The sequence below is a fragment of the Rhincodon typus genome, chromosome 37 (genome assembly GCF_021869965.1).
Source record: "Rhincodon typus isolate 14 chromosome 37, sRhiTyp1.1, whole genome shotgun sequence".
NCBI classification, from domain to species: Eukaryota; Metazoa; Chordata; class Chondrichthyes; order Orectolobiformes; family Rhincodontidae; genus Rhincodon; species Rhincodon typus.
In genome coordinates this window covers 12516886-12526904 of record NC_063368.1, presented here as the reverse complement: position 1 = coordinate 12526904, position 10019 = coordinate 12516886, and the positions used below count along the sequence as shown (strand labels likewise).

The following is a 10019-nucleotide window of genomic DNA, read 5'->3' as shown; positions in this document are numbered from 1 at the left end:
AAAGAAGGGTCCCGACCTGAAACATCAACTTTCCTGCTCCTCTGATGCTGCCTGGCCTGCTGTGTTCCTCCAGCTCCACACTGTGTTATCTCTGACTCCAGCATCGGCAGTTCTTACTATCTCTGCATTTTGAGAGTGCTGTTCTTATCTTCAGGATGCCCCAAAATATTTCAGAGCGAGTGAAGTTCTGAAGTGTAGTCTAATTTCTTCTGTTGCGTAGGAAATGTGGCAGGCAGATTGCCTGCAGCAAGCTCCCACAAGTAAACCATGTTTAGTAATGTTGACTGAAGGTGCCAGGGAGTCTCTACTCTGTTTTGAAACAGTTCCATAAAATTTTGATCTCCACCTGAAAAAGCAGACAGAGCCTTGATTTAAGATCTCATTTGAAAGACAGTGCCTCTGCCTCCCTCAGTACTGCTGCTCTGATAGCACAGATCTCCCTCAGCACTGCTGCTCTAATAATGCAGCACTCCCTGAGTACTACCATTCTGACAATGCATCACTCCCTCAGTACTACTGCTTCAATACTGCAGCACCCACTCAGTTCTCCAGCTGTGAAAATGCACCACTCCCTCAATACTGCTGCTCTGACAATGCAGCACTAGTGAACCAGGTGGCTTTTTTTAAAACAACAAACGATGATCATTTCCAAGAACAATTCCTTTTTTTCCATATTTATTTAATGAATTTAAATTTCACTACCTTCTGCGGCGAGATTTGAACCCAACTATGCCCCTACTCAGGGCATTAACCTAGGCATCTGCATGACTAGGGAAGTGATGGCCACTGAGTAAACTATGCCATTCACTCTGATGTCTAACTAATGTGTGTCATATGGGATGACAGGACATTCTTTAAAGATTGAAAATTTTAATTACTTTCTTTGTAGTGAATTTAACATTTGAACAAGGTGTTTTACAAATGTGACTTTAAAAGCTGTCCTCTTGGGATGATATATAAAGTTTGGAAAATGTACTAGAGCATTCACCCCAATTACCAGATCATCTGGCCTTTATCATTGTTGTTGTCATGATTACACGATCAGTGGCAGCAGTGTGTATCAGATACAAGACATACTGTAGCAACCCGTAATGGATCCTTCAGCAACAATGTCCAAATCTGTGCTCGCTATCACCAAGAATGACACGTGGGAACACCACCAACTGCAAGATCATCTCCAAGCCACACACCATCCTGGCTAAAACTATATCAGTGTTCCTTCACTGTCACTAGGTCAAAATCTTGGAACTTCTTATCTACAAACTGTGGCTGTACCTACAGCAGGCACGCAGACAGAGAGACTACAGCAGTTCAAGAATGTGACTCAGCATTGCTTTCTCAAGGGCGGTTAGAGATGGGCAATAAAGGTTGGTCTCACCGGTGAGGCCCACATCCTGTGATTGAATGAAAGAAGAGAGGTGAAAGGGCTGTTCTAATTTGGCTGAATCGAATTCTTCAAATTCTCTACTGTGATAGTAAGTTGTGAGAAAACCTTCACTTCAGTTCAAGGTGGGTTAAATCATACAGTGTTTCTTCTAATTGGAATATTGATGTTAAAAAACAACGCTGTTTTCATTACCTCTCTCTAGTTGATTCGAGTTGGCATTGATGACTTGTGCTTTTTGTCAATTAAAGCTCTGATTTTATCCTAAGCATCATGGCTCAATTTATACAATTTTACACTCCACTGAAATCAATAGTAAAAACGAGCCTGTGTGTTGAGAGTGCAGGGTTGAGATTATGTTCTGAGCCAAACCATATAGCGGTGGATTTTTGGATTATGTTTTTATGGCAATCCAATAGCTTTCAGTCCCATTGCTTCCCAAATCAAGTGAAAGAAAAATGGATTTACATCTAAACATTTCTTGCAATCAGATTTGAACTCAGTACTCCTGGAGTGGTTTAGAAAAATTATTGATGGGTGTTGGCACACTGCTGGCAAGTTGGACATCAATTGCCCACATGGGTGGTGAATCTCTGAGCAGCTCTGTTTGGCTGCATGTGAGTTAGGTTCTGGAATGGAGACACAATTGGTTTAGACAAGCTAAGGCTAGCAGGTTTCCTTCTGTAGTGATTCTAACGAGGTCAGCTAGGTGGACCTCACAGAATATCAGTTCCCTGATTGGGGCTGTTAATTTGGTGCAGTCAGGGAACTGACAGACAAAACAGAACTGTCAGACATCCTGTTCATTCTGAGAGCTGGCTCTGAAGGAGCTGGATTAGTGTCAAGTACTCTCCACATGTAAATAAAGGGTGACTTGGGATGGGATGCCAGCCCTCTGTGGAGTTAATTCACCTTCCAAAATGACATTTATGAACCAGTTATGTTTCATATGACCATCTGATACTTCCATGGTCACTTTTGTTGCCAGACATTTAAGTGAATTTCGCATTCTACTGTAGATTTACTTGCTTCAGCTTCTGGGTCCAGTGGAAAAATACGACACAATCACATTCTTAAATAATCTGCTGCTTTCAGTTATAATTCAGTTAGATTTAATGATATATAGAACATGCCACCTGATTTTTTGAAAGTCATTGAATTTCACGGTCTTCGCATTAGGATGAATTGTGGGCCAGAGCCCAAACTGGGGGAAACAGTCACTCATTCTAATTTTTCCTGGAATAACAATTGCTGACTAGAAGACAGGCAAGAGGCCCAATTAAAGGAATAGGTGGGCCTCAAAGTTAGAAGCCTGATCAGAGGCCTCAATATCAGTTTGAAAGGAGCAGCAAGATGCCAAAGTTAGGTAAGTGAGAGAGGCCACTTCGAGATTCAACACATCATCCTCCGCCACTTCGGCCACCTGCAATCTGACCCCACTACCAAGGACATTTTTCCCTCCCTACCCTTATCTGCCTTCCGGAGAGACCACTGTCTCCGTGACTCCCTCGTCCACTCCATACTCCCCACTAGCCCCGCCACCCCGGCACTTTTCCCTGCAACCGCAGGAAGTGCTACACCTGCCCCTACACCTTCCCCCTCACCTCCATCCCAGGCCCCAAGAATACCTTCTACGTTAAACCGATGTTCACCTGCACATCTGCTAATGTGGTATACTGTATCCGCTGTTCCCGATGTGGCCTCCTCTACATCAGGGAAACCAAGCAGAGGCTTGGAGACCGTTTTGTGGAGCACCTACGCTCGGTTCGTGACAAACGACTGCACCTCCCAGTTGCAAACCACTTCAACTCCCCCTCCCACTCCTTGGATGATAAGTCCATCCTGGGCCTCCTCCAGTGCCACAACGAGTCCACCCGAAGGCTGGAGGAACGGTACCTCATATTCCACTTGGGAAACCTGCAGCCCAATGGTCTCAATGTGGACTTCACAAGCTTCAAAATCTCCCCACCCCCGACCTCATCCCAAGACCAGCCCATCTCGTCCCTGTCTCCTTGACCTGTCCGTCTTTTGTCCCACCTATCCGCTCCTCCCACCTCACTGACCAAACCCCATCCCCACTTCCTACCTACTAGCCTCATCTCCACCTCCTTGACCTGTCCGTCTTCCCTCCCACCTACCTGCTGCCCCTCCCTCATCACAACCCCATCCCAACTCCCTACCTACATTCACCTTTACTGGCTTCATCCCCACCTCCTTAACCTGTCTGTCTTCTCTCCACCTATCTGCTCCTCTATCCACCTTCCATCATCGCCTCCCCCTCTCTCTATTTATTTCAGAGTCTCCTTCCCCTCCCCCATTTCTGAAGAAGGGTCCAGACCCGAAATGATAGTGTTCCTGCTCCTCTGATGCTGCCTGGCCTGCTGTGTTCATCCAGCTCTACATCTTGTTATCTCCACTTCAAGGTTCGATGTCTTGAAGTTGAAATTTATATTCTGGGTTTGTAAGCTAGCCTGGCTGCGCACCTTTGACAAAGGAGGGCCCTCTTTAAGGGCCTCCGGCTGCTACAGTGCAGGCAAGCAGAGCGAGGGCCTCCAGGCCTTGCTGCAACACTGGGCTACAGTCTACTGCCAGGAGGTCACCCCAGGCAGTTCAACTGGGCCATACCCCCTTTGGGAATGTAGAGCCTGGCTGAGTTATCTAAATGGATTAATTGGCTTTTTAAGCGGTCCTTAACTAATCGCCCCAGAGGGTAAAAAAATGGTAAAAAGCCGGTAATACTTGGAAATGAATGTTGCAGTGGAGCTCCATTTTGTGGTATACAACACACATCAGTCTTGTCTGTGCCATTTGTAATTTTACTGGTTTCTCTTTCTGGGACACATGGGTGGGTAGCGCTGCCATGAACCTACCGCATCCCTGCTTCTGGGAAGCTGGAGGTCAGGATGGTAGGTTGAAAACTGGCACACAGACCTGCGCTATTTCTCGTGCTTGACCCTCTGGAGATATTCGCTGTAGAGCAAGGCCTAAACATCAGGCCCTTTGTCTCAATGGATGCAGTAGAGGTAACTTTGTTTTAATTGGGCGTTGCTGGGTAGACCAGCATTTATTGCCCAGAGGACAGTTAAGAGTCAACCACATTGTTGTGGGTCCAGAGTCACATGTAGGCCAGACCAGGTAAGGATGGCAGTTTCTCTCCCTAAAGGACATTAGTGAGCCAGATGGATTTTTACAACAATCGACAATGGATTCACGGTCGTCATTAGACTCTTAATTCCAGATGCTTTTATGAATTCAGATTCTCTTATTTGCCACAGCAAGTTCAAACCCTGGTCCACGGAACATTAGCTGTGTCTCTGGATTAACAGTCTAATGATAATGCTATTAGGCCATCGCCTGCCCATCTGTTGTTGAACACTGTCCCTTTAATAGGTCAGACACAGTAGCCATGACTGATAATGTCCATACACTTTACATTAATGAAAATATTTACTTCTGTGGCTTATGCAGCCTAAATAGCCACAGGCATTTCCTGTTGACTTGAGCCAAGTCATTCCAAGAGTCCAGGAATATATTTCCCAAGGTCAGGACTTGCTACAACAACAACATGCATCAGCCGTTTTTATTAAAAAAAACTGAAATCCATAGGGATCAATTGTATAGCCACTGGTAAAGAATGAAAATGTTTCTGTATCCCTGCCACTGAGATGCTCAGGAACCTGCAGTCCTGCTCTGCAGCAAACCTACTGCCTCCCAGATACATGCTACACAGCACATTTTAAATTTATGTAAAATATTTCCTCCTCTTGCTCCTCGGTGCATCTTCTGGAATTTTCTCTGCTTTCGTCATCATGGGTCATTGAATGTGGCATGGTGGCCACGTTCAAACTTTGTTCTTGGGGATGTGGGCATCGCTGGCGAGGCCAGCATTTATCACCATCTCTAATTGCCCTTAAGAAGGTGGAGGGGAGCTGCGTTCTTGAACTGCTGCAGTCCATGTGGTTTACGGACACCCACAATGCTGTTAGGGAGGGAGATCCAGGATTCTGATCCAGTGACTGTGAAGGAACAGCAATATAGTTACAGGTCAGGATGGTGAGTGACTTGGAGGGGAATCTGCAAGCAGAGGTGTTCAAATACATCTGCTGCCCTTACCCTGCTAGAGGACATGGGTTTAGAAGGTGCTGTCTAAGGACCCTTGGTGAATTACTACACTCAATCTTGTAGATGGTACACACTGCTGCCACTGGTGGAGGGTCTTAATTTTGAAAATGGATGTTGGGGTGTTATTTAAGGATGGAATTTGAAGGGCCTGCTACCCAATTTTGGGACCTGAAGTGGGCACATTTTCTCTTCATATATTGATAGTTGCCACATATGCCCTCATGATATAACTTGTATGCTGTGGACTCTAGCTTGGGTCCTAAGAGGCTACTTAGTTTGAAGAGCCAGTGCAGACACAATGGACTGACTGGCCTCCTTTTACATTTTATGGTATTTTTAAATTCTTGTCATACATCACAATCCATCCCTCGCCACCATTTACCAAAATATCTTGCCAGAGTTACTTGAGTCAGACTGAGGCCGGGGAGGTAGCGGTGATGGCGGGGGGGGGGGGGGGGGGGGGGTGTTGAGGGGGAGGTAGGAATCTCATAGACACCTATAAAATCCTAACAGGACTAACAGGGTAAATGTAAAAAGGATGTTCCCAATGGTGGGGGAGTCCAGAGCCAGAGAGTCACAGTTTAAGGATAAGGCGTAAACCTTTTAGGACTGAGATGGGGAGAAATTTCTTCACCCAGAGAGTACTCAGCCTATGGAATTCACTGCCACAGAAAGTGGTTGGGGCCAAAACATTGTGTTTTCAAGAAGGAAGTAAATGAAGTTCTTGTGGCTGAAGGGATCAAAAGATATGGGGGAGGGCAGGATTAGGGTATTGAGTTTGATGATCAGCCATGAATATATTGAACGGTGCAGCCGGTTTGAGGGGTCACATGGATCACTCCTACTCCTACCTTCCATGTTTCAATGTTATAATGACCTTGTAAAGTTAGTGCCAGCACCAGGGCGCAGGTCCATTCCAAGATATCCTGAATGAGTTCTTCAGGATTTGGCACACGGTGGAATGAGGTTAGGATCAGATAAGAGGTACATCATAGGAGCAATGTAGTTAATTAATGAGGGGATTTTGGTAGGATGCATCAAGAAACCCCACTAAGCCTCGCAGAGAGAAACCATCCCTAAACTCAACACAACCGATACTTAATCAATAAAAATGTAAGATTCAGGCCATTATGATTTTGGCTCTGGGATCAGAATGTGTGGTAGCACTCTTTAGAAAGCAAGGAGTTAAGGTTTTCTTTGAGAGTAATCTGAAATAGAGGAAAAAAGAATCTGAAAATATAGCAACAAAAACAAAAATTGCTGAAAAAACTTACAGGTCTGGCAACATCTGTAGTGAGAAAGCAGACTTAACATTTCAGGTTCAGTGACTCTTCTTCAGAACTGTTTTGAACCGTGGACACCAGAACTGAAATGTTAACTATGCTTTCTCTCCACAGATTCTGCCAGAACTGCTGAGTTTATCCAGCAATTTCTGTTTTTGTTTCTGATTCCCAGCATCTGCAGTTCTTTGTTTTCTCTGAAATACAGCCCTTAGCCCCTAACGTCCTCTGTAAAAATTCAACATCTTGAATCTTCCTTTCTACCCCAATCTCTTTATGTTTAGACCAACCCCCGTTCTGTGCACCCTCACCAACACATGTATATCTTTTGGAAAAACAGTGACTAGAATTACCTGTAATAGATTAGGCCACTTGAAGGAAAAATGAATAAGAGAGCAGTAATGCTTAGAAATGAATCTACTAGTTGTACTGGACCACTGTTGCGAGGTATACAAAACAAGTCGGACCACAGAGTCATACGGCACGGAAACAGACCCTTCAGTCCAACCAGTCCATGCCGACCATAATCTCAAACTAAAACTAGTCCCACCTGTCTGTGCTTGGCCCATATCCCTCCAAACATTTCTTATTCATGTACTTATTCAAATGTCTTTTAAATGTTGTAACTGTACCCACATCCACTACTTCCACTAGAAGTTCACTCAACACACAAACCACTCTCTGTGTAAAAAAGTTGCCCCTCGTGTCATTTTTAAATCTTTTTCCTCTCACCTTAATAATATGCCTAAGAGCATTGTGGGTCAATCATACTTTAAAAAGTATGCATCATTCGGAAGTTTTACTAGTTTTTTGTTTCTGGGCAGTGGATTGTGGACTGTGTAAATTACTACTCCACATCCATCTGATTACGTGTTGCAAAGCTCAATTTGCAAGAGATGCCAAGGGGCGTCTCTGATCAGGATTGAACAGCGAGCGTGCCTTGAGACAGTGCATGCGTGGCAGCTGGGGAGATCAGTGTTGACAGCAGGAAAAAATAAGCAGGGACATACTCAGGGAAATGAACTTGAAGGTAAAGTGTGCATTGTGGGCAAGAACAATGCAAACACAAAAGAAGCGGAAGTGAAGACAGCTGTGGTCTGATGCTGCAGGTGGGTAAATGTTCTGGCTGTCTGACTTACGGCTCAAATACCGGCAGTCAATTTATAGTTGAGTTCTTTGACAGCTTATGGAAGAAACTACATTTTACATATATTGCAGTTCTGGCTAAATGTTTATGCTCTTGCTAACAGCATCTAGCTATTCTGAAACCAGTCAATCAGTTTCAATAAAGATTGTGAAGTGTCTAGTTGAGCGCAACTCCAACAAGACTCCAGAAATCAGGCACGGTCCAAGACAAAGCAGCCTGCTTGATTGGCATCCCATCCACCACCTTCATACCGATGTACAGTGGCAGCATTTCAATCTACAAGCTGCAAAGCAACATCTCGCCAAGGTTTCTTCCACAGCATCATCCAAATCTGCAACCTCTACCACCTAGAAGGCCATGGGCAGCAGATATGTGACAGCCCTATTGGCTCCAAGTTCCCCTCCAAGCCACTCACCAGCATAACTTGGAACTATATCGCCGTCTTTCAGTGTGGCTGGGACAAAAGTCCTGGGGCTTTCTTCCTAACAGCACTGTGAATGTATCTAAAGTTTAGATACCATGAGCCATGGCAGCGGTTCAAGAAGATGGCACACCACCACTTTCTCAAGGATGATCAGGGATGAGCAATAAGTGGTGACCTTGCCAGTGATGCCCACGACCCATGAATGGTTTAAAAAAGGTGTTGTATTTGGATGGAAGGAAGGCAGTTGTATATCTCTTGGAAAATAAGAATTTAAATGAGGTAAACCCAGAAAGAAATCATGGGCACAGATTCACAAATCTTTCAAAGCAGCAATCAGATTAACAGCACCATAGAGTGCATCCAAACCACTTGCTAGAGGAATCGAATTAAAAAGCTTAGACTCACTGATCTCGAACCTAGTCCATAAGTCTCGTCTTCATTTCACACATATGAAACATTGTAGAAGCTGTATATAACACTTTACAAGGACGACATCAGAACTGAGAACTTATTACTGACAGGAAATATTGACCAGGTTGGGACATTTTTCTCTAGGTTTGACATTAAAACTGTAAATCCAATTGGAATTCTGGAAAAACCTCTTTACCCAGAGAGTGATTTGAATATGAAACTTGTTATGACATGGGCAGTTGAAGTGAATAATATCCCCAGGGGAAGCTAGACAAACACGCATGGGAGAAAGGATGTGTTGATGGAGTGAGATAAAGTAGGCTGAGGGGAGTTCATGCAGAGTGTAAGCACTAGAACAGTCTTATTGATCTGAGTGATCTGTATCTAAATATCAAAGTCTCTGCAAAATCCCCCTCTAATAGCATTGTGGGTCTCCCTCAGCACATAGCCTGCAGCAATCCAAGAAGGCCTTCTCAAGGGCAACTAGGGATGGGCAATAAATGCTGGCCTAACCAGCAACACCCATGTCCAATGAGAGAGTTAAAAAAAGAATCAGCTACAGGGCTGTTAGATACAGAAAGTGAACGATCAATTTGAGTGAGATGTAAGTTTTTTTAAAATTCACTTGTGGGAGTTGGCTGTCACTGGCTGGCCAGTATTTACTGCTCATTCCTAGTTGCCCTTCAGAATGCAGTGCAGTGCTGCCTTCTTGAACTGCTGCAGTCTATGTGCTGTTGATTGACCCACAATGCCCTTAGGGAGGGAATTCCAGGATTTTGACCCAGCAACAGTGGTCATGGGTTTGGTAGGTGCTGTTTTTGATAAATTTCTGCAGTGCGTCTTGTCGATAGTATACACTGCTGCTACTGAACATTGGTGGTGAAGGGAGTGAATACTTGTAGATGTGGTAGCAATCAAGTGGGCTGCTTTGTTCTCGACAATGTCAAGCTTCTTGAGTGTTATTGGACCTGAACCTAACCAGGCAGGTGGGAGTACTCCATCACACCCTTAACTAGTCCCTCATAGATGGTGGACAGGCTTTGAGGAGTCAGGAGGTGAGTTATGTGCTGCAGTAGTCTTTGCTTCTGACCTGCTCTTATCATAGAATCCCTACAGTATGGAAGCAGGCCATTCAGCTCATTGAGCAAACCAACCCTCCAAAGAGCATCCTACCCAGACCCACCACCTACCCTTTTCCTGCATTCCCACCTAGTCTGCACAACCCCTGGACACTTTGGGTAATTTAGAATA

The 10019-nt window shown here is 44.7% G+C and overlaps 1 long non-coding RNA gene across 1 annotated transcript in view; it reads right to left on the bottom strand.

Moving 5' to 3' along the window:
- Window positions 1–142: 142 nt before the first annotated feature.
- Window positions 143–10019, bottom strand: part of LOC125487147 — an 84947-nt gene continuing 75070 nt past the window's right edge. Inside the window, exon 3 of the long non-coding RNA XR_007265669.1 lies at window positions 143–346. This is a non-coding gene — a long non-coding RNA (uncharacterized LOC125487147). The remainder of the gene's footprint in view (window positions 347–10019) is intronic.